General features: G+C 39.6%; 1 protein-coding gene and 1 pseudogene across 2 annotated transcripts in view; one reads left to right on the top strand and one right to left on the bottom strand.

The window, feature by feature from the left end:
• Positions 1-24,425, bottom strand: part of ARMH4 (armadillo like helical domain containing 4) — a 156,593-nt gene that overhangs the window by 99,541 nt on the left and 32,627 nt on the right. The gene's annotated exons all lie outside the window — the stretch shown is intronic.
• On the top strand, positions 1,599-2,263 carry LOC103229077 (polycomb group RING finger protein 3 pseudogene; annotated as a pseudogene).

Genomic DNA, 24,425 nt, shown 5'->3' on the forward strand with positions numbered 1-24,425 from the left:
GCAAACAAAAAAATTCTTACCAGAAATTTGGCTAAAAGGAGAACAGAGAAAATAGGGTGCAGCTGGAGAGAGACACAGGGTCAACGGTAGGGTCTTAAAATAGAATATAGAAAATAGAACCTGCTTGTAAGTTAATGTGTCAGATCTCATCGAGAGGGGCAATCGATGAGGCAGGAAAGACAGAAGCAGCTGTGGGAGACTATCCTGGGAGACATGGTATTATACAAGGGCTGCATGCATAGACTCGGAAGCTGCACACATTTATCCTGACTGTGTGATTTTGCTCACGTTGCTGAATTTTGCTGTGCCTCAACCTCCTCATCTGTAAAACTGACATTATTCCTACCTCACAAGGCTGTTGTAAGGATTTCATTAGTTAATTTGTAAGGTACTTAAAAATAAGCCTGGCGCATAGTGGACAGATTGGCTTCTTCATAATGACTAAAAGAAGACAGGATCCAGTGCACAGGCCTGTTTGGATACATCCTCCCCTGCAACGGTAGGAAAAAGGAAAGCAGAGAAACAGGCACAGTGCAGGAAGGTTATTCTCAGTCAAATAAAAAAACTGGGCCCGGCGCGGTGGCTCATGCCTGTAATCCCGGCACTTTGGGAGGCTGAGACAGGCGGATCACGAGGTTAGGAGATCGAGACCATCCTGGCTAACATGATGAAACCCCATCTCTACTAAAAATACAAAAAAGTAGCCGGGTGAGGTGGCGGGCGCCTGTAGTCCCAGCTACCCTGGAGGCTGAGGCAGGAGAATGGCGTGAACCTGGGAGGCGGAGCTTGCAGTGAGCCAAGATCGCGCCACTGCACTCCAGCCTGGGAGACAGAGTGAGACTCCATCTCAAAAAAAAAAAAAAAAAAAAACTGGAAAGGAAAAGAGAAATGTTGGTGGTTTGAGGCGAGAAGAAAAAGTGTGAAATAGTCGTCTTGGAGAGTGGGCGAGTAAATTCTCAGAGAAATGGGGCAGGACTGCCAGGCAGCTCTCAAGGCCCACTTCAGATGTGACATCATATATCTAAAGTGAGACCTGTTAAGATGGTTGTGAGTTTTTCTCAAGCCACATTCAGCTGCTTGGGTACAGGCATGGGTGGAGAGGTGAGTAGGCACAGAGATTTCACCAGCAGCAAGTTTTACCAGAAGAGTTCAGCTGAGAGTGTGAGGGATAGAGAGAGGGTAAGAAAGGGTATTGAATGTGTGTGAAGGAGTCATTATAAAGGTGGACCAGGGACTCTAATTAAAGAGAAGTTGAAAAGGAGGCTGGATAGAGGAAAAATGATAGAAATTTAGATTATGAGGAAAACTATCAGGAACCATTAAAACTATCTGAGGACTTCCATGTCTTTATTTTGGATTCTTGACAGGTTTTCTCTCCTCCTCTTGGGGCTGGATCCGGAAGGAATGGCACCCCTTCCTTCTCCTGGAGTGCCCTTGCCTGTACCCCCAAGACCAAGACCACAGCTTCACAATGTAGCAGGGACTCCTGGCCATCCCTCAAAAGTGACTGTTTCTGTGCTAGAAAATGGAAAAATAGCAAGGGCCAGAAGCGAACCAGAGTGTAGAGTGAGGCAGAACCAGTGAGTCAGAGTGATGACATGGCCTCCATGCCAAGGCAGAAAGAAAAACAAGCAGACAGATATCCAGAGGAAAAGCCAAAGAAGTTGACCAGAAGGATTAAGCTGTGGGACACTAAGGCCCACATCACCTGCCACCTGTGTAGTGGGCACCTCATTGATGCAACCAGGGTGACCAAGTGTCTGCACACATTCTGTAGGGGTTGCCTGGTAAAGTATTTGCAAGAGAACAACACCTGCCCTGCATGTAGGACCGTGATGCATCACACCCACTTACTGCAGTACATCGGTGATGATGGCACCATACATGCGACTGTTCACAAATCGGTATCAGGTCTCCAAGCAGCAGAAATGAAAACAGAGAGAGAATTCTGTCACAAATTGGGCATGCAAGTGCCTGGACGGATCAAGGGGGAGACTTGTTCCACAAAACAACACTTAGATTTCCATCAGAATGGTGAAATGAAAGCAGAAGACAGTTCAAACCAAGAGATCAAAACAGAGAAGAAGGAAAAGAACAATGATTTTCACAGAAGCGATGAGCAGGAAAGCAACAGCAGCAAGCTGTGGGGATTGAAAAGGAAATGCATCTGCTGCACAGCCCAAGCAATGGTCTGACAGCTAAAGAAGTTCACTGCCAAAATCTTAACCTTTTGTCCTTCAATGAGGTAACAGTCAATCCGTAAATAGAAACTCTAGCAAGTCATTTCGTAGGTAAAAATGACACTTCTAAAATTCTTTGGGTTTTTTCTTTTTATATACAACTTTGTTTGGAGATTTTAACCAGAAAAAAATCTCAATTTGTTTTGCCTGCCCTGCCAGGTAGTATGATAGGAAACAGCAGTGAGGACGTGAAAAGCCCAGAGACCATGGACATGAATAACCCACCATTAATAGAAGAGAAAGTGGTGGAGAGGGTGTGGAGAGGAGGGTAGGTGATGAAATTGTTTTAAAATATGCTAAAGATATTCCTCACAAAAAAGAATTCTGTTCTTTAATTTCACAAATGGATGGGTATGTAGGTGGGCTGAAGGAGGGATGGGTGAATGAAGGGGAGAGAGAGAGAGAGAGAAATGCTTCCAAGTTGTGGTAAATTCTGAGAATAAAATGAAACCTGGTGGCATGCTGGGCTGGGTGGTGGAAGAGCGGCATGAGCACATGAGCTCAAAATCACTGGGAGCTCACCTCAAGGTGGTGATGTTTTGTGTGAAGATGTAAATTCTCAGCGGGAGACCAGCTCTGCACAGGTAAGAGAAGGCACTGGAGGGCCTTAGGTAGGGATACATGGTTTGGGGTAGGGTTTTAAAATGTCCCTCAGGCTGTGTGGAAAATGGGTTATGGGGTAGAGAAAGGAAAGCAAGAGAGGTTGATGGCGGGAGTCCCAGGAAAGAAGAACCACGGTGGTGCAGTGAAGGTGGAAAAGTGGACAGACTTGAGATGTGTTTTGGAGACAGCAGTGGGTGGAACGGTGGCCCCCAAAGAGATAAACCCACATCTGGGCCCCTAGAACCTACAAATGTGACCTCATTTGGTAAAAGAATCTTTGCAAGTACAAGTAAGTTAAAGATTTGGGGATGAAATAGTCTTGGATTATCTTGGTGGACCTTAAGTACAATGACAAAAAGTCCTTATAAGAGTAAGGCGGAGGTCAGGCACTGTGGCTCACACCTGTAATCCCAGCACTTTGGGATGCCAAGGCAGGTGGATCACCTGAGGTCAGGAGCTCAAGACCAGACTGACCAATGTGGAGAAACCTCGTCTCTACTGAAAATACAAAATTAGCTAGGCGTGGTGATGCATGCCTGCAATCCCAGCTACACGGGAGGCTGACACAGGAGAATCGCTTGAACCTGGGAGGTGCAGGTTGCAGTGAGCCGAGATCGCACCATTGCACTCCAGCCTGGGCAACAAGATCAAAACTCCATCTCAAAAAATAAGTAAGGCAGAGAAAGACTTGAGATATAGACACAGAGACAAAGAGAAAGTTATGTGGAGAGGGAGGCAGACACTGGAGTGATACAGCCACAAGCTGAGGAATACTTGAGCCACTAGAAGCTGGAAGAGGCAGGAAGGATCCTCTCTGCTATGGTCTGCATGCATCCTCCAAAATTCAAGTTTGGAAATTAATAGATTGGTGCCCTTATAAAAAAGGGCTATGGGAGTGGGCTCATGCTCTTCTGCTCTTCCACCACATGAGGATGCAGCAAGAAGACCCCTGCCAGATGCTGGCACCTTGGTCTTGGACTTAGCCTCCAGAACTATGAGGAAATAAATTTCTATTATTCATAAAACCAAGTCCCCGTCCCCCTCCTTGCCAAAAAAAAACCCTATTTAAAGACTTTGCGGATCTTCCTCCTATAGACAGCAACTGTCTAAAAAGAGCACTATTTTTTTTTTTTTTTTTTTTTTTTTTTTTTTTTGAGATGGAGTCTTGCTCTGTCACCCAACCTGGAGTGCAGTAATGTGCACACAGCTCACTACAGCCTCAGCCTCCTGGGTTCAAGTGATCCTCCCAAAGTGCTGGAATACAGCTGTGAGCCACTGTGTCTGACCCCATTTATTTATTTTTGAAGCATTATAAATTTAATGTTAGTGTCCTTTGCTCCCCACAAACCTAAGAGGTTTGTATTGATAAAACAATTGTGACTATACAATCCTGATCTCCTAGGATCACTGTTCTCTGACCACTACCATCCACCAAAGACAACTTCTACTTGGTCCCCAACACCTTCAGCCAATCTCTTCTCTTTAAAGTACAGAATTATAAAAAATGAAAGGAACCTCAAAGTCACTTTACTCCAACCTATTATCTATCCCAAAGAGAGGGTTGCAGGTAAGCAAGCCTAGCCCAACAAGAAGGCTGGTACCTTTATAATGTGACTTGGAGGATGCTGCTAGGGTCAACATGTCTCATAAACTCTCCCACACTCACTCACATTGGCAGAGACTTCCTTCTCCTTCTCTCTGCCCTGAAATGTCCAACATGAGATGCCTTCCTCTGTGTCAGACAATAAAACCAAGGAGTACTCTCTCTAGAAACTTCTTATTGAGTAGTATACAATTTATATTATGGGAAAGTAAGGAAGGTCTCTGATTTACATGCGGGATACAACAGGAAAGCTTTCTCCTTGTACTACCAGCTTCACCCTTCAGCACAAAGCAACTTATAAGATTTACTACTTGTCTTTTTAATATTTACAAAATCATAGAGCTAGCCTAAGAAGACAGCCATAGAAAAAGAAAGTTTTGGTAACTGTGTGGAGAAGACAGAAGGAAGTCAGCTTTATTAGAATGAGGTTTCTCTTTTAGTCTACCTTATTCTCTCATAATCTTTTTCTGCCAGAAAATGTTCTTTTTAGGAGCCTACAATTATTTTATAGCCATTAAACATCTTTAGTTGTATGTGACCTGTACCCTGCTTCAATTACCAATAGAACCTGACTACTATTACAGATCAGTAACAAAAAAGGTATTATCACCCTTCTTCAAATTAGCAAACTAATATATGTTATAGTAACTTGAACCAGAAAGGTAGAAAACTATCCAATAAGGGAAAGATGGTCTTGTCCCCTGTTGTATCACCAGTGACTAGTAAGTACTTGGCAAGCAATAGCGCTCAATAAGTATTTTCTGAATGAATGAATGAATGAATACATGAAAAAATGCATAAACAATGAGATAGATGCAGTTTTTTAAACCCAGATCTAAGGAATCATAGAGTAACACTTAATAAACAATCAGTAACACATTCCTCTGAATACTCTTGCAACCACAAAGGCAACATAGAAGACCAACAGGTGTAAAACAAACCAGAGTTCATCTTCCATTCATAAAAACTGAAGAGAAAGTCATCTGTATTTCAGCCAGTCTTTCAATTAGTTACACCCAAGATAAATAATGACATCATGAACATCTCTGAACACAACAAACAATGACATGCCATAAACGTTCAGCAAATAAAACTATGCCAAAAATAACAGGATCCCTGGCCCAAGAACTAAAATTAAAGAACTCAATCAAATAACACTACCAAGTTATATTTAAAGGTTAGAGGGTAATGCCTAAGTTTTGCAATTTTGTTTAAATAAACCCCGAATTTTATTTTCATTCATCTGAACTCCAAATAAGCATGAGGTCAAGGTAAAAGACACATACACACAATTATTCCAAATAGAAATAGCATACAGAAAGAAAACTGAACCTCTAAAAAGAAACAATTGGGCTAGACACAGTGGCTCACGCCTGTAATCCCAACACTTTTGGAGGCCAAGGTGGGTGGATCACGACGAGTTCAGGAGATTGAGACCATCCTGGCCGACATGGTAAAACCCCATCTCTGCTAAAACTACGAAAATTAGCCAGGCATGGTGGTGCATGCCTGTAGTCCCAGCCACTTCAGAAGCTAAGGCAGGAGAATCACTTGAACCCGGGAGGCGGAGCTTGCAGTGATCCGAGTTCAAGCCACTGCACTCCAGCCTGGGCAACAGAGTAAGACTCCATGTCAAAAAAAAAAAAAAAAAGAAAAGAAAAGAAAAGAAAAAGAAAGAAAGAAAGAATTAATCTTGGTTTACTATGCATAGCAGATATATGTCCTATGTCAATAACCAGTAATCATGCTCAAAGACGTAAAGTTATATTTGTTCTGACAATCTCTAAAAACATTGCAATCCAGGAAAGGAAGGTTCAGAGAGTTCAGCCTGAAAAGTTCCTTCTAGTCAAGTTACCTAGAATTGGAAAGTTCGTCCTCGTAACTGACACTTCTTTTTCACAAGTTGCTGTGGCACTGATTACGTCATAACACCAAACACTAACAGCGACCCTAGCAGCAAAGGGGCAGGAAGAATGGTTTCTAAGTAACCATCTCTCTTCACAGCCAAAATCCTCCCAACAAACTGCACTGTTTCCACTCCCAAACACATAACCCACATTATGAAAAATTCCCTTTTCACTCTTGTTGAACCAGCATCTCCTTAGAAGACATGTCCCACTGAGTCCAGCATGCACAGGCAGGAATGACGGGCTCCTTGCCATGGAGCTGATGGATTTTTCCATAGCATCCTTACCGAGATCAAGTCACTTGGGATTAATCTGTTGCTCCTGCTAGCATGTCCACCATCAAGAATTCTGACACTTAACAATAGCGAAAAACCTGGATGAGATGTCAGCCAAAACCCTAACTTAGGTGTTCAGACAGTAGATGGTTCAGCATGCAAGAGGCACTGGGACATAGTTCAATTTCTGACTGCTGTACTTGAGGTGAACTGAAACAGTTAAGAATAAAACTAAGAAACGTTAAACAGAAATGTCAGAGAACAGTGCCACATGGCCAAGAGATGCTTAGTGATATTAAACAGTGCGTCCACAGCTCAAATAGAGAAATGTCCTGTTGCAAGTGGCAGGCAGACAAAATGTGTCTACACGGTACCCTCTCTAAGCCAACTTTATCTGTCTGGCAGATCTCTGACAATCTCTTAACAGCTGTTCAAAGCTCACGACAATACTTTGTACTTACATGGGGCTTTCCTTCCAAGAGACTCAAACAGTTTTTTAGGCTTTATTCTCCAAACTTACATTGTTAGCTAATAGGGAACAAGGTTTATAAGTTTTGTTTTACTTACAGGCTACTTGGTCGGTGAAAAAAAAACTATGTTGGATACTCAAATATCACAGCAGAGGCTTAAATGAGCTTGTGCAAACCTAAAATTTTTGCCTTTCTAGATCAGACCTGTTTTCTTTATTCATTGCAAATATTTCCATCTACGGTTACCAAAATCGAGAGTTTTCACTTTGTTCAGGACCAGAGTCATGGGTTAACTCTCAATGAAATCAATAAACTATATGGGAGAAATTTTGCCCTATGACCCTGAGTAATTTGAGTAACCTGACTCTGCTACAAACATGTGTTGTTTGATAGGCAGTTCCTACCAAAGGTGCTCCGTTTCTCTAACTTCATTTTTATCACAGCTTTGACTTTTTCAGACCTCCAGAAGATACAGAAGTAGCTAGCACTTCCAGGCTGTTACTAACGCATCAAAGATAGAAAAAGCCTTGGTTTAGAATGTGTCATCCCAACAATGATGGCAGGAAGAACCAGAGCAGGAACACCTGTTCCCTAACATCTGCTGTCTGTTCTTGACTTTCAAGGAGAATAGGGTCTCACCTGTATTTTCTGCCTTTTTGGAATCGCAATGATTAGTTTGAATCATCATCTTTTGTCTACTTATTCATGAGTTTTACACGTCAAATTTCTCTTTTAGTGACTTTTTCTTCCCTTTACTAAGTTTAAAATTAAATCTAAAGTAAACAAATTAGAGGCCAGGTGCAGAGGCTCACGGCTGTAATCCCAGCACTTTGGGAGGCCAAGGCAAGTGAATCACGAGGTCAGGAGATCAAGACCATCCTGGCTAACGTGGTGAAAAACTGCCTCTACTAAAAATACAAAATTTAGATGGGCATGGTGGTGCACACCCTTAGTCCCAGCTACTTGGAAGACTGATGCAGGAGAATCGCTTGAACCCCGGAGGCGGAGGTTGCAGTGAGCTGAGATCATGCCACTGCACTCCAGCCTGGGCGACAGAGCAAGACTCCGTCTCACAAAAAAAAAAAAAAATTAGCCCACGTGAAAAAGAAGAAGCATGCCATGAAAAGAAACAGGGTAGTTTCACTAGGCATGGGCTGAGCACATATTAGTCTTTCTCCCACTTCTATGAAGGGAATGGCTCTGACACATCCCAGTGGTGTCTTTCTCAATGAAGAAACATTTGTAGGCATACGTTTTCCTGGGAACTCTTACACCAATAATAATCAAAAGTCATTGTTTCCACTTGTAAAGTGACTGAAGCCCTAGAAATGACACTGCTTTTATTTCCAGATTTTTTTTTTTTTAAACTTGGGCATCAAATTGGGTGCAAAACTTAAAAGCCAGAAAGAAAATATTAAACGTGTCTTGAGGATGTGCAGCGACTCTCCAGCAGATGGCTCTCCAGGATCATAAAGTTCTAAGGGATACTAGAATTTTCTGAAATAACTACCACAAAATCCGGCTACTCACAATGTTAAGCTGACTTAGAATGTATAGAATTTCATTACATTTCTAAAATGGAAATATTCCTGCCAAGTACTTTTACATTTTTGTCATGTAATATGAGATATATATTAGACTATATACATATACTATATTTATCTTATTAAGCTTCATAGTGAAATGAACCCCAGAGAACTCACTGTTCAATTTAAGAACTAGTATGTTATTAAAACTGTTGCACCTATCTGCATATTCCTCTTATCTTAACATCCTTCTTCCCCTTAAAGCCATACAAAGTTACTGAATGCTATATTTAGGGACTTTCTTTCCATTCAAAATTATGGTTTTAAGTTTCACACATCTTGTTGTATAAAACACTAGTTTATCAATTTTCACTGATATTGGTGTTCATTATGCATGTATGTCACAATTTATTTATCCCCATGTCAAGGAACATTTCGGGTATTTGGTTATTGCTAATTTTTTTGCTGTTATGAATAGTGCTGCTTGAACACTCATATATGATCTCTAGCATATTTGCTCAAGGGTTTCACTAGGGTACATTCCTAAAAGTGGAATTGCTAGGTTAAAAGGAATACAAGTGTTCAACATCCTAAGGTCTACATAAATGTCCCTAGCTCCAAATCCTCATCAACCTTTGGCATTGTCAAATATTTAATTTCTTTTCAATCCAGTGTGTATAAAATGATATCACTCCAGATGTCATTTGCACTTCCTTGATGACTAATGAGGTTGTGTACCCATTCAGTATCTGTGTGAGATGCCTACTCATGTCTTTCGCTCATCTTTCTATTGGGCTGTCTGTCATTTTCCTGCTGATTCTTTTAGAGTTCTTTCTATCCTGGACATCAATCCTTTATCAGTTATATGGATTACAAATATCTTTGCTAATTTTAGAAGCTGTATTTTCACTTTCTTTCTAGCATCCTTTTATAAAAGGTTTTAGTTAATATCACTGAATTTATCAGGATTTTTATGGTTAGCAATTTTTCTGTCATATCTAAAAAATTTTGTGAGGTCAGAAAAATATTCTACAAGTTTAGTCAATTTAAGTTTTGCCTATTACATCTGTTTTTAAACCACGTAGAACTGATTTTTGTGTAGGATGAGACTTCCAATTCAATATAATTTTTTCTATATGGACAACCAATTGTCCCAGAACTTTCTGTTTGTTTTGAATGCTTTCCCCATCACTCTGCAGTGCAATTTCCATCACATGTCAAGGACCCTCTATAGCAGTGTGTTTCCATGACTATTCTGCTCCACTGGCCACTTTAACGATTCCTGTCCATGTCCCCACTGTCCAAATATGTAATGATATAGTAAGAGCTTTATAAGTCTTAATATCTGTTGGGGTATTTACAGACACCTTCCTTCAATTTATTTTTCTTCTTTAGGAGTACACTGGCTATTTCTTGGCCTTTTGCTCTTCCATATAAATGTTACCAAAAGTTTACTAAGTTGTTCTGAATTAATGCAATGTAAAAATAAAATAATGAAATCTTACTGTTATTACTTCATTCTATTTTATTTGGGTTTCTTCTACTTTGTTTTTATAGCTGTATTAGTCCATTCTCACACTGCTATGAAGATACTACCTGAGACTGGGTAATGCATAAACAAGGGAGATTTAATTGACTCACAGTACTGCATGGCTGGAGAGGCCTCAGGAAACTTACAGTGGTGGTGGAAGGGGAAGCAGGCACCTTCTTCACAAGGTGGCAGGAGACACAGCAAGCATGACTGAGTGTGAAGGGAGGAACTTGTCAAACACATATAAAACCATCAGATCTCGTGAGAACTCACTATCACAAGAACAGCATGGGAAAACCACTCTCATGATCCAATCACTTCCCACTAAGTCCCCACCTCAACACATGGGGGATTACAATTCAAGATAAGATTTGGGTGGGGACACAGAGCCAAATCATATCAATAGCTTAAGGTGGAAGTTACTTAGCTCATTCATTTTCAGCCTTTCCTCTTTTCTAATAGAAGCTTTTGGGTTTTATTTTTTAAATTGATAATTGTATATATTTATATTGTCCAACATGATGTTTTGAAGTATATATGTATTGTGGAATGACTAAATCTAACATATGCATTACCTCACAAAGTTATTTTTTGTGGTGAGAACACTTAACATCCACTTTCAGCATTTATTAAGAATATATTGTTATTAACTATAGTCACCATGTTATACAATAACAGAAACTTTTTTATTTTTTAAAGTGAACAAACTCACTGAGGAAGCTTTCTAAAGGTTAAAAATGTCCCATTATATAAACCTTCATCTTCACCCCACAAGTCTGATATATTTTCTCTGAGTCAGTTCCAAATATTTTGATTTTTTATTATAATTTCTTCTTTGATCCACAAGTTATTTAGAAGTGGCTTTCTCTCATTTTCAAAAGTATGGGGCAATTTGCTTTTTTCATTATTAATGTCTAACCTAATTACACAACCATCAGAGAATATAGCCTGCATGATACCAATTCCTTAAAATTTGTTGAGATTTTTATTTTTATTTATTTTTTACTTATTTTTGAGACGGAGTCCACTTTGTCACCCAGGCTGGAGTGCAATGATGCCATCTCAGCTCACTGCAACCTCCACCTCCTGGGTTCAAGTGATTCTCCTGCCTCAGCCTCTCAAAAGTAGTTGGAATTACAGGTGCACACCCACCACGCTCGGCTCATTTTTTGTATTACAGGTGCACACTGCCATGCCCAGCTAATTTTTAGTAGAGACGGGGTTTTACCTTGTTGGCCAAGCTGCTCTCGAGCTCCTGACCTCAGATGATCCACCCGCCTTGGGTCCCAAAGTGCTGGGATTACAGGTGCGAGTCACCACGCCCAGCCAGGATTTTTTTAGTGGACTGGTTTATGGACAATTTTTATAAATATTTCATGGGTGATTGAAGATAACATATTTGCTAACAGCTGGGGACAGTATTTGATATATGTCAAGGAATGCTTTTGTCTCAAATTTTATTTTGTTTGAAGATTTTACCAAATTGAATACAATATATAAGAAGGATAATCTATAATAATATAAAGCTGTTTTAGTATTCAAAAACCAATGAGTATAATTCAATATAGTAACAGCCTAAAAAAGAAAACCATATCATCATCTTAAAAGGTACAGAAACATCAATGCAGAAAAAGCATTTGATAAAAATCCAACATCCACACAATGTCCAAAAAAAAACACAAAATCTAAGTACTCAGCAAACTAAGAAGGGGCAACTTGATTGTGTTAAGTTTGGGCTGTCATAACAAAATGCCAGAAACTAGATGGCTTAAACAAAAGAAATTTATTTTCTCACAGTTCTGGAGGTTAGAAGTCCAAGATCGAGGCACCAGCCAGGTGGGTTTCTGGTAAGGCCTCTCTTCCTAGCTTACAGATGGCCGCCTTCTTGCTGTGTCCTTACGTGGCATTTCCTCTCTTGTAGAGACTCTAGTATCTCTTTTTCTTCTTCCTTCTGTTTTCTTTTTTTTTTTTTTTTAATTTCATTAGAGATGGTCTCACTCTATCACCCAGGCTGAAGCGCAGTCCCACAATCACACAATCAGTTCACTGCAGTCTTGAACTCCTGGGCTCAAGCGATCCTCCTATCTCAGCCTCCCAAGTAGCTAGGACTACATGTGCATGTCACTATCCCAGCTAATTTATTTCATTTTTTGTAGGGATTAGGGTCTCTATTGTGACCAGGCTGGTCTCAAACTCCTGGTCTCGAGCAATCCTTCTGCCTTCACCCCCTTAAAGTTCTGGGATTAAAGGCATGAGCTACCCCTCCCAGCCCACTTTCTCTTTTTATGAGTACACCAGTCCTATTGGATTTGGCCCCACTCTTAACGACCTCATATAACTTAACTACCCTGTTACAGACCCTGTCTCCAAATACAATCACATTGGTGATTAAGTCTTCAACACATAAATTTTTTCTACGGACACAATTCAGTCCATAACACTGATAAAAGGTGTCAACAAGAAACCTCCGGCTAACATCATAATTAGCCCACTTGTATTTATTGTATTTATTGATGTATTTGTGTTTGTTACTGTATTTTTTCCACTTTTTCTGTGCTTAATTTTTCCTTTTTTTTTTTTTTTTGGCTTTTTTTTCTTATTCTGTTTTCCCCCACTACTGGTTTATAAATTATACATTCCACTGCCTACTGCATTTTTTCAGTTGTTACTCTTAAATTTTACCATGCATATTTAACTAACCAAAGACTGAAGTTAATCACTATTTTATCACTTAATAAGAAGGGCTTTAGAGCCCTTTAATCCTGACTATATCTTCCCAATTTCAGTACTGTCATCCACTATTTTAGCTCTGTCTTCTCTTCTTACTCCATAAATTAGAAATTATATTCTATACAGAGTGCTTATGATTTATGTACATATTTATCAATTTATTTGCTCACTATTTCTTCTTGCATCTCAGTCCCTCCTTCTAGAATTATCTTTCTTCTTCCTTAAATGCAATGCCTTCGTAAGTTCCTTTTCTAAAATCTGTCGCCAGTATTTTTGCCTTTGTTCTTTTAAAGTAGAGGCAGATCTTTCTAGGTTATTCGTTAATTTCTCTTATCTCATTAAAGAGATTCTCCTGTTTTCTAGTTTCCATTTCCACCATTGCTGCTAAGTCTGCTCTCAGTCTACATTTTGTTCCTTTGTAGGTAATCTGCCTTTTTCCTCTGGCTTTTTTCCTTTAAATCTGGATCTTCAGATTTCTCTCTTTGTCTTCATTATTCTTTCATTTCATTACAATATATCTTATTGAGCATTTTTAACTTTTTTTATTGATGTAGAACATACAAACAAAAAGTTGACAAACCATAAGTGTACAACTTAATAAACTATTACATCATGAACCTGCATATTCACCACCCAGATTCATTTTTTAAAAAGCAACATTCTATTGTACCGGAAGCCCCCTTCATACCACCATTATTATCCCAAATGTAAGCACTATTCTGACTTCTAACACCATGCATTAGGTTTGCTGGCTTTTGAAATTTCTATAAATGGAATTATATTGTACGCATTTCTTAGTATCTGATCAACCCCCATATTGCTGCATGTGGCAATCATCCATTCATATTTAGCACCATGTAGCTTTCCATTGTATTAACATAGCACAACTTATTTGTCTATTCTACTGGTGATGGTTAGAATTTAGGTTATTTCAAGGTTTTTGCTTTTTCAAATAATCAGTGTTGCTGTTAACACTCCTGTACATCTTTTGGTGTGCTTGTGTTGGCATTTTTGACGGTTTATTTATCTTGTGTGATACATGTTGTGTTTCCTATGTCCATGGATTCATGTCTTGTCACAGTTTGGAAAACATTTTCAGCCGTTACCACTATGAATCCTATCCCTCTATGAACTCCATATCTCTTTCATTCTCTCTATTTTCTCCTGCCAGAAATCTGATTAGGTAAGTGAGAAGTTTTCACTCTACCCTCCATAAAGCTTAGCTTTTCTTTCATGCTCTCTCACTTGTCTCTTTGTGCTACACTCTCTATAATGTATTCAAATTGATCTTCCAGTTCATTAATTTTCTCTTTTGGAATATTTAACCTGTCATTGAGGCTTTTTTCCCAAAACATTATATTTATATTTCTAAATGTTCTATTTGCTTATTTTAAAAAATCTGCTGGGTCATTTTTGATAGCATTTTATTACCTGCTCATTTTTGTGATTTTTTTTTTATTTCCTTAAAGCTTTTATAAATGGTTATTTCATATCTATGTCTGCACAGTTTTAGTATCTAAGGTCCTGAGTAAAGAGTAAGCCAATCTTACTTGTCTTTGTCTTTTCTGGTGACTCTCAGTCATGGTGGTTCGTTTCCTCGGTAATTTGTTGATGTCTTATTACAACACATTTATTTTATTGCTCACATTGGCTTGGTTCTAATCTGTGAGAAACCTGTGGGACTCCATTGGACATGATTTTTTTCAGACAGAAGTTACATTTGCTTCTGTGGGAAGTCAGGGTGTGATACAAACCTGGAACTACTTTATTTTATTACCCTTACACAGGCTTAATGTGGAAATGTCAGTCCAGGTTCCTCATCTTACTACTGGCTCAAGTGTAGACACCTAGTACAACAATGATATTACTGTTTGTCCCAGAGCACCCTTACCTCTTCCTTGAAGTTAATTCCTTGGGTTTCAGCCCATATTTGGAATACACCAAGCTAGAAAGTGCAATCCTTGCAGATTTTTCTGACTACTTGTAATCCCATTAATTTATTAAGGCATATGTTTTATTATTAAGGCATATGTTTTACCCAAGATCTAGTCATTTTGCTATGTCAAAACTCATTCGTTTTCTGTCAGAATCTGAAATCCAAATAACGTACTTTTCAAAGGCATCCATATTCAAAATCATCCATTTTATCTACATTGTAAATAGGCCCAACGAGCTGAGTAAGAGCTTTTATTTGCTTTTCAAACTCCATTTTTAAATTCTCCAATTTCAAATACTCATAAGAGATTCTGTAATCTGGGTATATTTTAAAATTAGATAAAATCTCAAATGTTATTATTAAATATTACTTTCTAATAGAGAACCGAGAAATAAAGCTGCACACCTACAACCATCTGATCTTCAATAAAGTCAACAATAACAAGCAATGGAGAAAGGACTCCCTATTCAATAAATGATGCTGGGGTAGCTGGCTAGCCAAATGCAGAAGATTGAAACCGGTCCCCTAACTTTCACCATGTACAAAAATTAACTCAAGATGGATTAAAAACTTAAATGTAAGACATAAAACTATAAAAATTCTAGAAGAAAATCTAGAAAATACCATTCTGGACATTGGCCTTGGCAAAGAATTTATGACTAAACCCCCAAAAGTATTTGCAACAAAAATAAAAATTGACGAGTGGGACCTAATTAAACTTAAGAGCTTTTGCACGGCAAAAGAAACTATCAAGGGGGTAAACAGACAACCAATAGAATGGGAGAAAATATTCACAAACTATCCATTCAACAAATGTTTAATATCCAGAATCTATGAGAAATTTAAACAATTCAACAAGCAAAAAACAAACAACCCCATTAAAAATGCGCAAAGGACGAGAACAAATACTTCTCAAAAGAAGACTTATGAAGAAATGCTCAACATCACTAATCATTAGAGCAATGCAAATCAAAACCACAATGAGATGCCAACACACACCAGTCAGAATGGTTATTAGAAGTCAAAACATAACAGATGCTGGTGAGGTTATGGAGAAAAGGGAATGTTTGTACACTGTGGATGGGAATGCAAATTAATTCAGCCCCTGTGGAAAGCAGTTTGGAGACTTCTCAAAGAACTTAAAACAGAACTACCATTTGATTCAGCAATCCCATTTCTGAGTATACATCTAAAAGAAAACAAATAATTCTACCAAAAAAACATGCACTCATATGTCCATAGCGGCACTATTCAAAATAGCAAAGGCATGTAATCAACCAAGATGCCCAACAATGGTAGACTAACGAAAATGTGATACATATACACCATGGAATACTATGCAGCCATAAAAAATCATTCCCTATGCCACAATATGGATGTACCTAGAGGCAATCAAACTAAGTAAATTAAGACAGGAACAGAAAACCAAGTATCACATGTTCTCACTTATAAGTGGGAGCTAACATTGAGTAAATATGAACTCAAAGAATAGAACAACAGACACTGGGGCCTACTTGAAGGTGGAGGGTGGAAGGAGGAAGAGGAGTGAAAAACAAACTATCGAGTACTATGCTCACTACCTAAGTGATGGGATCATTCGTATACCAAACCCCAGTGACACACAATTTATCCATATAACAAATCTGTACATGTACCCCCAAACCTAAAAGTTGAAAGAAAAAAACAGACATTACCTTAAACATGTCTGTTAATTTATTCAGTTATCTCCTTGGTAAATGCCTCATCACCATGACTTTTTAAACTACATTATTAATCTATACAAATTTCTTGAAAATTTTTACTAAATTTCAAATTTTCCATTCACTGTGTAATAGTAAATATAATAATTTAAAATTTCCTCCATTGTAGCCTTAACAATATTCAAAAGGTACATTCATGAGAAAATAAAAAGGCTCGAGACAAGCTAGTCCACTTCAAACACCAGTGGCATAATGTTTTGGATTCAATTTCCATTTCAGACAGCTGTTTAAATATTTTCTTGACTGGGGTGAAAGAGCTCACACTTGTAATTTCAACACTTTGGGAGGCCAAGGCAGGCAGACTTCTTAAGCCCAGGAGTTTGAGACGAGCCTGGGCAGCATGGTGAAACCCTATCTCTACAAAAAATACAAAAATTGGCTGGGTGGGGTGTTGCACATCTCTAGTCCCAGATACTCAGGTGGCTGAAGTGGGAGGATTGTCTGAGCCTGGGAGGCCAAGGTTGCAGTGAGCTGTGATTGCGCAACTGTACTTCAGCCTAAATAACAGAGCGAGACCCTGTCTCAACAATAAACAAACAAATAAATAATTAAATAATTTTCTTATTTCATTTAATATTACTTTTTCTAAATTTGAGGATTCTGCTCTTGATAATAGCATTGCCTATATCTGGTTAACAAGCTGAAGATACCAGTTAACTTAAGTACCTTCGCATTTACTGCTCACAACAACTCCTTTTCAGCCATGAGCCCATATAATTGGTATGTTATCCCTTATCTTCTATAAATCCTGCCCCATAGTTATACTGGTAGAGCCCTATAGCAATAATTACAAGTTCTAGAGTTCGATACTTGCTCCTTTATTTTAGAGACAGGGTTTCGCTCTGTCACCCAGGCTGGAGTACAGTAACACAACCATAGCTCGCTGCAGTCTTGAACTCCCAGGCTCAAGAGACCCTCCTGCCTCTGCTTCTCGAGTAGCTGAGATTACAGGCATGAGCCACTGTGCCTGGCTTAACATCTGCTCATTAAATAACTCACTTTTGATTCAGATGACAGCTTCATATATTTCCCTCTAGAAAACGAGACTACAGAAATCTTATTCTATTTCTCAAGTATGCTATAAAGAGAAACACAAAGCTATACTAATATTATATCTATAAATTCCGAGCCATCTGGAATAATATCTTTCTCTTCAGCAATTCAGTCATCTTCAAGGACTACTTGCTTTAAGCAAACATATACAAAACTTGCATATAAAAATCCACATACACTCAAAATATAAATTCTAGGTTAGTTAGGTTATTGACTACACAAAAATATGTATGAAAGTAGATTTCCCCTTCAAAATGTAAAATGAGGCTTACATAATAATTTGTGGAAATATGCATTTGTCTTATCATATTTGCATGCATTTAGCTCCTTGAAGGCAGAGATTTTACCTTAATCCATCTTTATGCCCCACTTCCCAGGATCAAGCATTGTGCCTCACACAGAATAAGCACTCAGTATATGTTGATTGAATGGAAATAAACTGAACAACACTTTATCTTCCTCTTCAAAATAAATATTTAAATGCCTTTATAGAATTCCAATCCAATTTTCATTAAGTTATGTCACGTATATGTTTCAAATGAGTATAACTTTTTTTTTTTTAAGAGACTCGGTCTCACCCTATCACCCAAGCTGGAGTGCAGTGGTGTGATCACAGTTCACTTCAGCCTCGAACTCCTGGACTCAAGTAATCCTCCTACCTCAGCCTCTTGAACAGCTGGGACTATAGGTACATGCCACCACACCCAGCTAATTAAAAAAAAAAAATTATACAGGTGGAGTCTCACTATGTTGCCCAGACTAGTGTCAAACTCCTGGCCTCAAGCGATCCTGCTGCCTCGGCCTCCCAAAGTGCTGGGAGAGAGCTTTTTTCTATTCACTTATTCTACTCATCAGTGTGGGCTGGGTGGTCCAGGAGGCTTCACAGAGGAGAAAAGGTTTGAGCTGAATTGTTTCTGTTTCTTTCCTGGCCTCTTAACTTCATAGCTCCCCGGTTATGCAGCAGAGAAGCTCTGAGTATTATTTGCTAGAGAAAGTGACAGAATGATCTTTTACTCATATGGGTATATTTCTTGTGTGGTGAGAACAGTGCTATACTGCCTGGAAATGAATCATACCTTTAACTGGGATGGAATTTTATCTGAAGAGTGGCATGTACATGGTATTAATCATGACAATTGTAGGACTGTCATTGCCTAGGAATTAAACGTGTGTCCTTCAACCTGTAAACAGGACAGACAATTTGTATGCAGAGGGTAGGGGCTCACTACTACTTGGTGGTGAGCCCTAGGAGAAATTTATATCTTGGTCTTGGCTCTTCTATGTAGGGGCAGGGGTGGGGAGTAGAAAATGAGAAATTTACCTTTTACATAGGGAAAAAAAAAATAGGCAAGCACTGAAATGCCAGAAAGTCTGGCAAAGTGCTTGAAATATTGTTCCAGTGCTTTGGGAATAGAATATAAAACACTCAGACAGAGCACGGAATGGGTCAGGGCCCATAAGCCCTAGAAACTCATTAGCGAAGATCAGATAGAAATTTGTACCTGGCAAATCTAATTTATTTTCTGTTTCTTTCACTTTCTCAGTTTATTTGCTTTGTGTTCCCTTAGGTTTGAGCCAGGTCTTTAAAAAATTTCTACTAATTTCGGTTGAAACAAGTGAAAGGATGTACATCTCTTCCTGAGCCAGAGTTTTAATAGGAAACAGGATTCCTCAGAGAGCATGTGAAGCAGACACCTTGAAAAAATCCAGAGGGAGCAGCCAGGCTCCTGCCCACCTGAAGAATCTCCTTCTCCTGCTAAAACGTTGCAGATTCTTTATGCTGTCTTAATAGAAGAAGAAATTTCTGTAGCCTATTGTGTCTGGAGATAAGCAATGTAGAAGGAGGCAGAACGGCTGGAGAAGAAAAGACCCTGGTAAATGAGGGCAAAATCAATATAAATCTTTCAGGAACAATCTAATGCTTCCAAGTGTGATAATTTTTAAATCTTGTAAGGCCATTTAAATTGGTGTATTACATTTTTCTTCTAATCTTTTCCCTCAGGGATACACATTCATTTAAATGTTAAGAGGTAGTTCGATGGCAAAACTTCATGGCTATGAATACAGCTTGATAAAGCGCAGTCGATGCCATCCACACATTATTCTATACATTTTTAAGGTTTGTAATGGTTTGTCCTCCAATGCAATAAAATTCTCATGTTTAACAATCAAAGAATACTTACATATGTCTATCCTCATACTGAAAAATCATGCCTTTGAAAATGCCTTAATTTTCTGCAAACATCTAAAATATCTTTGAAATTTCTACCACTCACATCTAGTTCCAAGCTACGGGTTTGCCTCAGCATCTGCACAAAAGCCACCACACATGGAAAGCCCTGCTTGGACCACTGCCCATAGGGATTCTCAACCCTGGAGTCTGTGCCCAGATTAAACAGTCAGAACAAATCCTTTTGGCAGGAATCTGAACATCACCCTCAAAAGAGACATGTATCTCTTTCTATAGAAATACCTAGTTTACTGTAAACTAGATATTTATTAGCCTGAGGCTGAGCACCTGATTGCCTCTTCTTCCTGGAAAAGCAGCTGCTCCAGTTGTTAAAAGCTATTCTTAGGAAATAATTCATCTAACCAGTGAGCTATGACTTGGTTGACGCATGGCTATAAAATAATTTATTGCTAGTGTGGCGTATATGGTACCTATTCACCACTCTTTAGAATTTGTTTCCATATGGTTAGGTTTGTTCCCACTCATTTTTCTACAATTGTCAATAAAATTATACAGTCATACATCACTTAACAATGGGAATACATTCTGAGAAATGTGTCATTAGGTGATTTCATCATGATGCAAACATCATAGAGTGTACATACACAAATCTAGAAAGTGTAGCCCACTACACACGTAGGCTATAAGGTATAGCCTATTGCTCCTAGGCTCCAAACCTGTAGAGCATGTTACTGTACTGAATACTGTAAGCAACTGTAACACAATGGTATTTGTGTATCTAAACATAGAAAAGGTACAGTAAAAGTACAATATTATAATCATATGGGACCACTGTCATATATGAGGTGTGTTGTTGACCAAAACTTCATCATACAGCACATTACTGTACATATATACACAAATCTATAACACAAACACTCCCCCATGCCACACACACACACACAAAGACACACAGGGATATACACCAATCCAGCGTTTTTCTAGGATGGAACTAAAGTCTCTCCTGACTCATAGAGTCCTTTCTCTCTCCTGACTCTTAGAGTCCTCTTTTGGTGGTCCTTTCTGCCTTCTGTCAATGAACAGAGTCAAACTCTGTAAAATATTTGAAGACATATATTCTGAGCCAAACATGAGTAACCATGGCCCATGACACATCCCTCAGGAGGTCCTGAGAACATGTGCCCAGGGTGGTCAGGAAGACCTGGAATTGATAGAAAGGGAATGTTCAGGTTAAGATAAAGTTGTGGAGACCAAAGGTCTTTTGAAGTCTTACAGTGGCTGCCCTTAGAAACAATAGGTGACAAATGTTCCCTATTCAGATTTTAGTTAATCTCTTTTTTTTTTTTTTTTTTTTTGAGACGGAGTCTCGCTCTGTCGCCCAGGCTGGAGTGCAGTGGCGCGATCTCGGCTCACTGCAAGCTCCGCCTCCCGGGTTTACGTCATTCTCCTGCCTCAGCCTCCCGAGTAGCTGGGACTACAGGCGCCCGCCACCTCGCCCGGCTAGTTTTTTGTATTTTTTAGTAGAGACGGGGTTTCACCGTGTTAGCCAGGATGGTCTCGATCTCCTGACCTCGTGATCCGCCCGTCTCGGCCTCCCAAAGTGCTGGGATTACAGGCTTGAGCCACCGCGCCCGGCCTAGTTAATCTCTTTAGGATTGGGAGGGTCTGGAAGAAAAAGATCTAGCTCTGTTAATGGAGATTCTTTACAGAAGCGCATTTTCCCCCACAAAGGACAGCTTTGCAGGGCCGTTTCAAGATATGGCAAAGAAACACGTTTTGGGGTAAAATATTTTTGTTTTCTTCCTTGTCTTCCTTGTCCTTCCTCTGTTATGCCAGAGTCAGGTTGGAAAGTAAGTCACGATATATAGGATTAAATAAAACCCATCTGATGAGAATTTATGATTTGTAGGCCAAGACTATTCCTTAGATAGGAATTTGGGCAAGATTAAAAAATCAGAGTTTAGTCCTCACTTCTATTTGCATTTCTGTTTTGTATGTATCTGTCTTACCCCTTCTACTAGCACTTGCGCTCCCTTAAGAGCAAGATCCACCCACAATCATTCTTGGTATCATCTGAATAGCCAAATAAATACTTGTTAAATGCACACATAAATGAAAGAATAAATAAAACCACTGAATATGTACAAAGCTAAATCCTTTATCATCATGAGCCATTCTGTATAATTTTATGACTGCCTAAGGTAAACTTACTAAGCAGCGCTGGACTGGCAAAAAAAGGCATATATGCACACACACACACACACACACAAAACAGATGAGGGGAACCAACTCTACAAAGTTTACTTAATTGCAATTATACCAATAAATGAATTCCCTGTGGCAAGAAAGCATACCAGAAAAATGAGAGTAAATGTCAGGTATCTTTCTTCAACAGCAGAATTTGTGAACACAGCTTTATGGCAATACCTCACAATATTGACTTTAAATATTTTTGAAATACCACGGGCTATGTGAGCATTATTCGCAAACGTGATGCCCATTCTGAGTGCTAAGTAATGGATGTACTAACCCACAGAGCATGCAGGTACTTAGGAATAGAGCTCTGTCATAAATGCCAAAGAAAGCACAATGATTTCAGGACAAGACAACAAAATGACTTACCAGAAGAGGCAACAGATAACCGAAATCATCAGCAATTCTGTGTTTCATAATCTGTCATGTAAGACACTTAAAATGACACAAAAATAAAAACAAGAAAAGGAAACCTCATCCTTCCCCAACATATTTGGCAATAAGTATTAGATGTTTCATGTGATCATGTAAATAGTTATAAAATTATTTTTTATTTAATTCCCATTCAACAGAACAGGCATCTGGAGGAGAAAGAGCCAGCATTGAGTTCATCCTTAAAATCAAATGAAGGGCATATTCCATGGAATACTCTTTTCCATGTCATCTCCACTGTGTATCAGTTAAGTGGCTCTGTCATTGAGGCAAAATTAAAGCAGAATCCAAAGCATTTCCAAGAACAAAAGCCAATACTCGTGCCCATTCTTAACACAGAGTGAACATTCATAATCTCGTACTACAGAATCACAAGTAGCAGGAGACAGTTCAAACCTATCACACTCTTCTTGATCTTTAACATCATATACCACACAGCAGCAACCAAAGGAAAAATCATCCAAACTCGGTTTTATAAATATGGCCTCCTGATGGGATTTTGAATACTCTTTATCATTCATCCATTCTAGCTGCCTTCTAAGTTGAGAATTGAGAATTTTCCCATGAGAATTGAGAAATAATAAGAAAAGAGTCTCAAAATGAGTAATTATGAGGAAGGCAAAACAATTGATTTTGTGAATTAAAGTGCAGGTAAAAAGCAGACACTTCTCCCATAAAAGTTACATGAGCTCTTAAGTATCCTCAGTGGATCTTTAAAGAAAAATATCTTGGGCTACCCTCTTTGGGTCCCCTCCCTTTGTATGGGAGCTGTCTTCACTCTATTAAATCTTGCAACTGCACTCTTTTGGTCCGTGTTTGTTACGGCTCGAGCTGAGCTTTCGCTCGCCGTCCATCACTGCTGTTTGCCGCCGTTGCAGACCCAACTCTGACTTCCATCCCTCTGGATCCAGCAGGGTGTCCACTGTGCTCCTGATCCAGCGAGGTGCCCACTGCTGCTCCCGATCGGGCTAAAGGCTTGCCATTGTTCCTGCACAGCTAAGTGCCCGGGTTCGTCCTAATCAAGCTGAACACTAGTCACTGGGTTCCATGGTTCTCTTACATGACCCACGGCTTCTAATAGAGCTATAACACTCACCACATGGTCCAAGATTCCATTCCTTGGAATCCGTGAGGCCAAGAATCCCAGGTCAGAGAACACGAGGCTTGTCACCATCTTGGAAGCGGCCCGCCACCATCTTGGGACCTCTGGGAGCAAGGACCCCCTGGTAACCTTTTGGCGACCACAAAGGAACCCCCAAAGTGGTGAGTAATATTGGACCACTTTCACTTGGTATTCTGTCCTATCCTTCCGTAGAATTGGAGGAAAATGCCAGCCACCTGTCGGCCAGTTAAAAACGATTAGCAAGGCTGCTGGACTTAAGACCCAAGTGTGAGGCTATCTGGGGAAGGGCTTTCTAACAACCCCTAACCCTTCTGTGTTGGGGATGTTGGTCTGCCTAGAGCCAGCTTCCACTTTCAATTTTCCTGGGGAAGCTGACGGCTGACTAGAGACAGAAAGCTGTCATCCCGAACTCCCTCCGGCATCAGCCGGTTGAGATCATGGCACAGCCAGAAGTCTCTACTCAACAGTCACCCATGCGTGCACCCCTACCTTTCCTTCTGACCCACACCTCCTGGGTCCCGACCACGACTTTCTTGAAAGTGTAGCCCCAAAATTCTCCTTACCTCTGAATCTACTTCCTCTGATCCCTGCCTCCTAGGTGCTAACAGTTCAGACTTTCATTTCCCCTAGCAAGCTGTAACTCCAAAGGGATCTAGGGAAGCTCTACACTGCATCCTTAGGCATCTAGGCTATAAACCCGGGGAGTCTTGTCCCTGGTGTCCCTTCCAATTTAGGCATACAGCTCTCGACATGGGCAGTTATGTGGGACCCATTCCCTACAACCCTTGCCAG

Source organism: Chlorocebus sabaeus, chromosome 24, assembly GCF_047675955.1.
Source record: "Chlorocebus sabaeus isolate Y175 chromosome 24, mChlSab1.0.hap1, whole genome shotgun sequence".
Taxonomy (NCBI): Eukaryota; Metazoa; Chordata; class Mammalia; order Primates; family Cercopithecidae; genus Chlorocebus; species Chlorocebus sabaeus.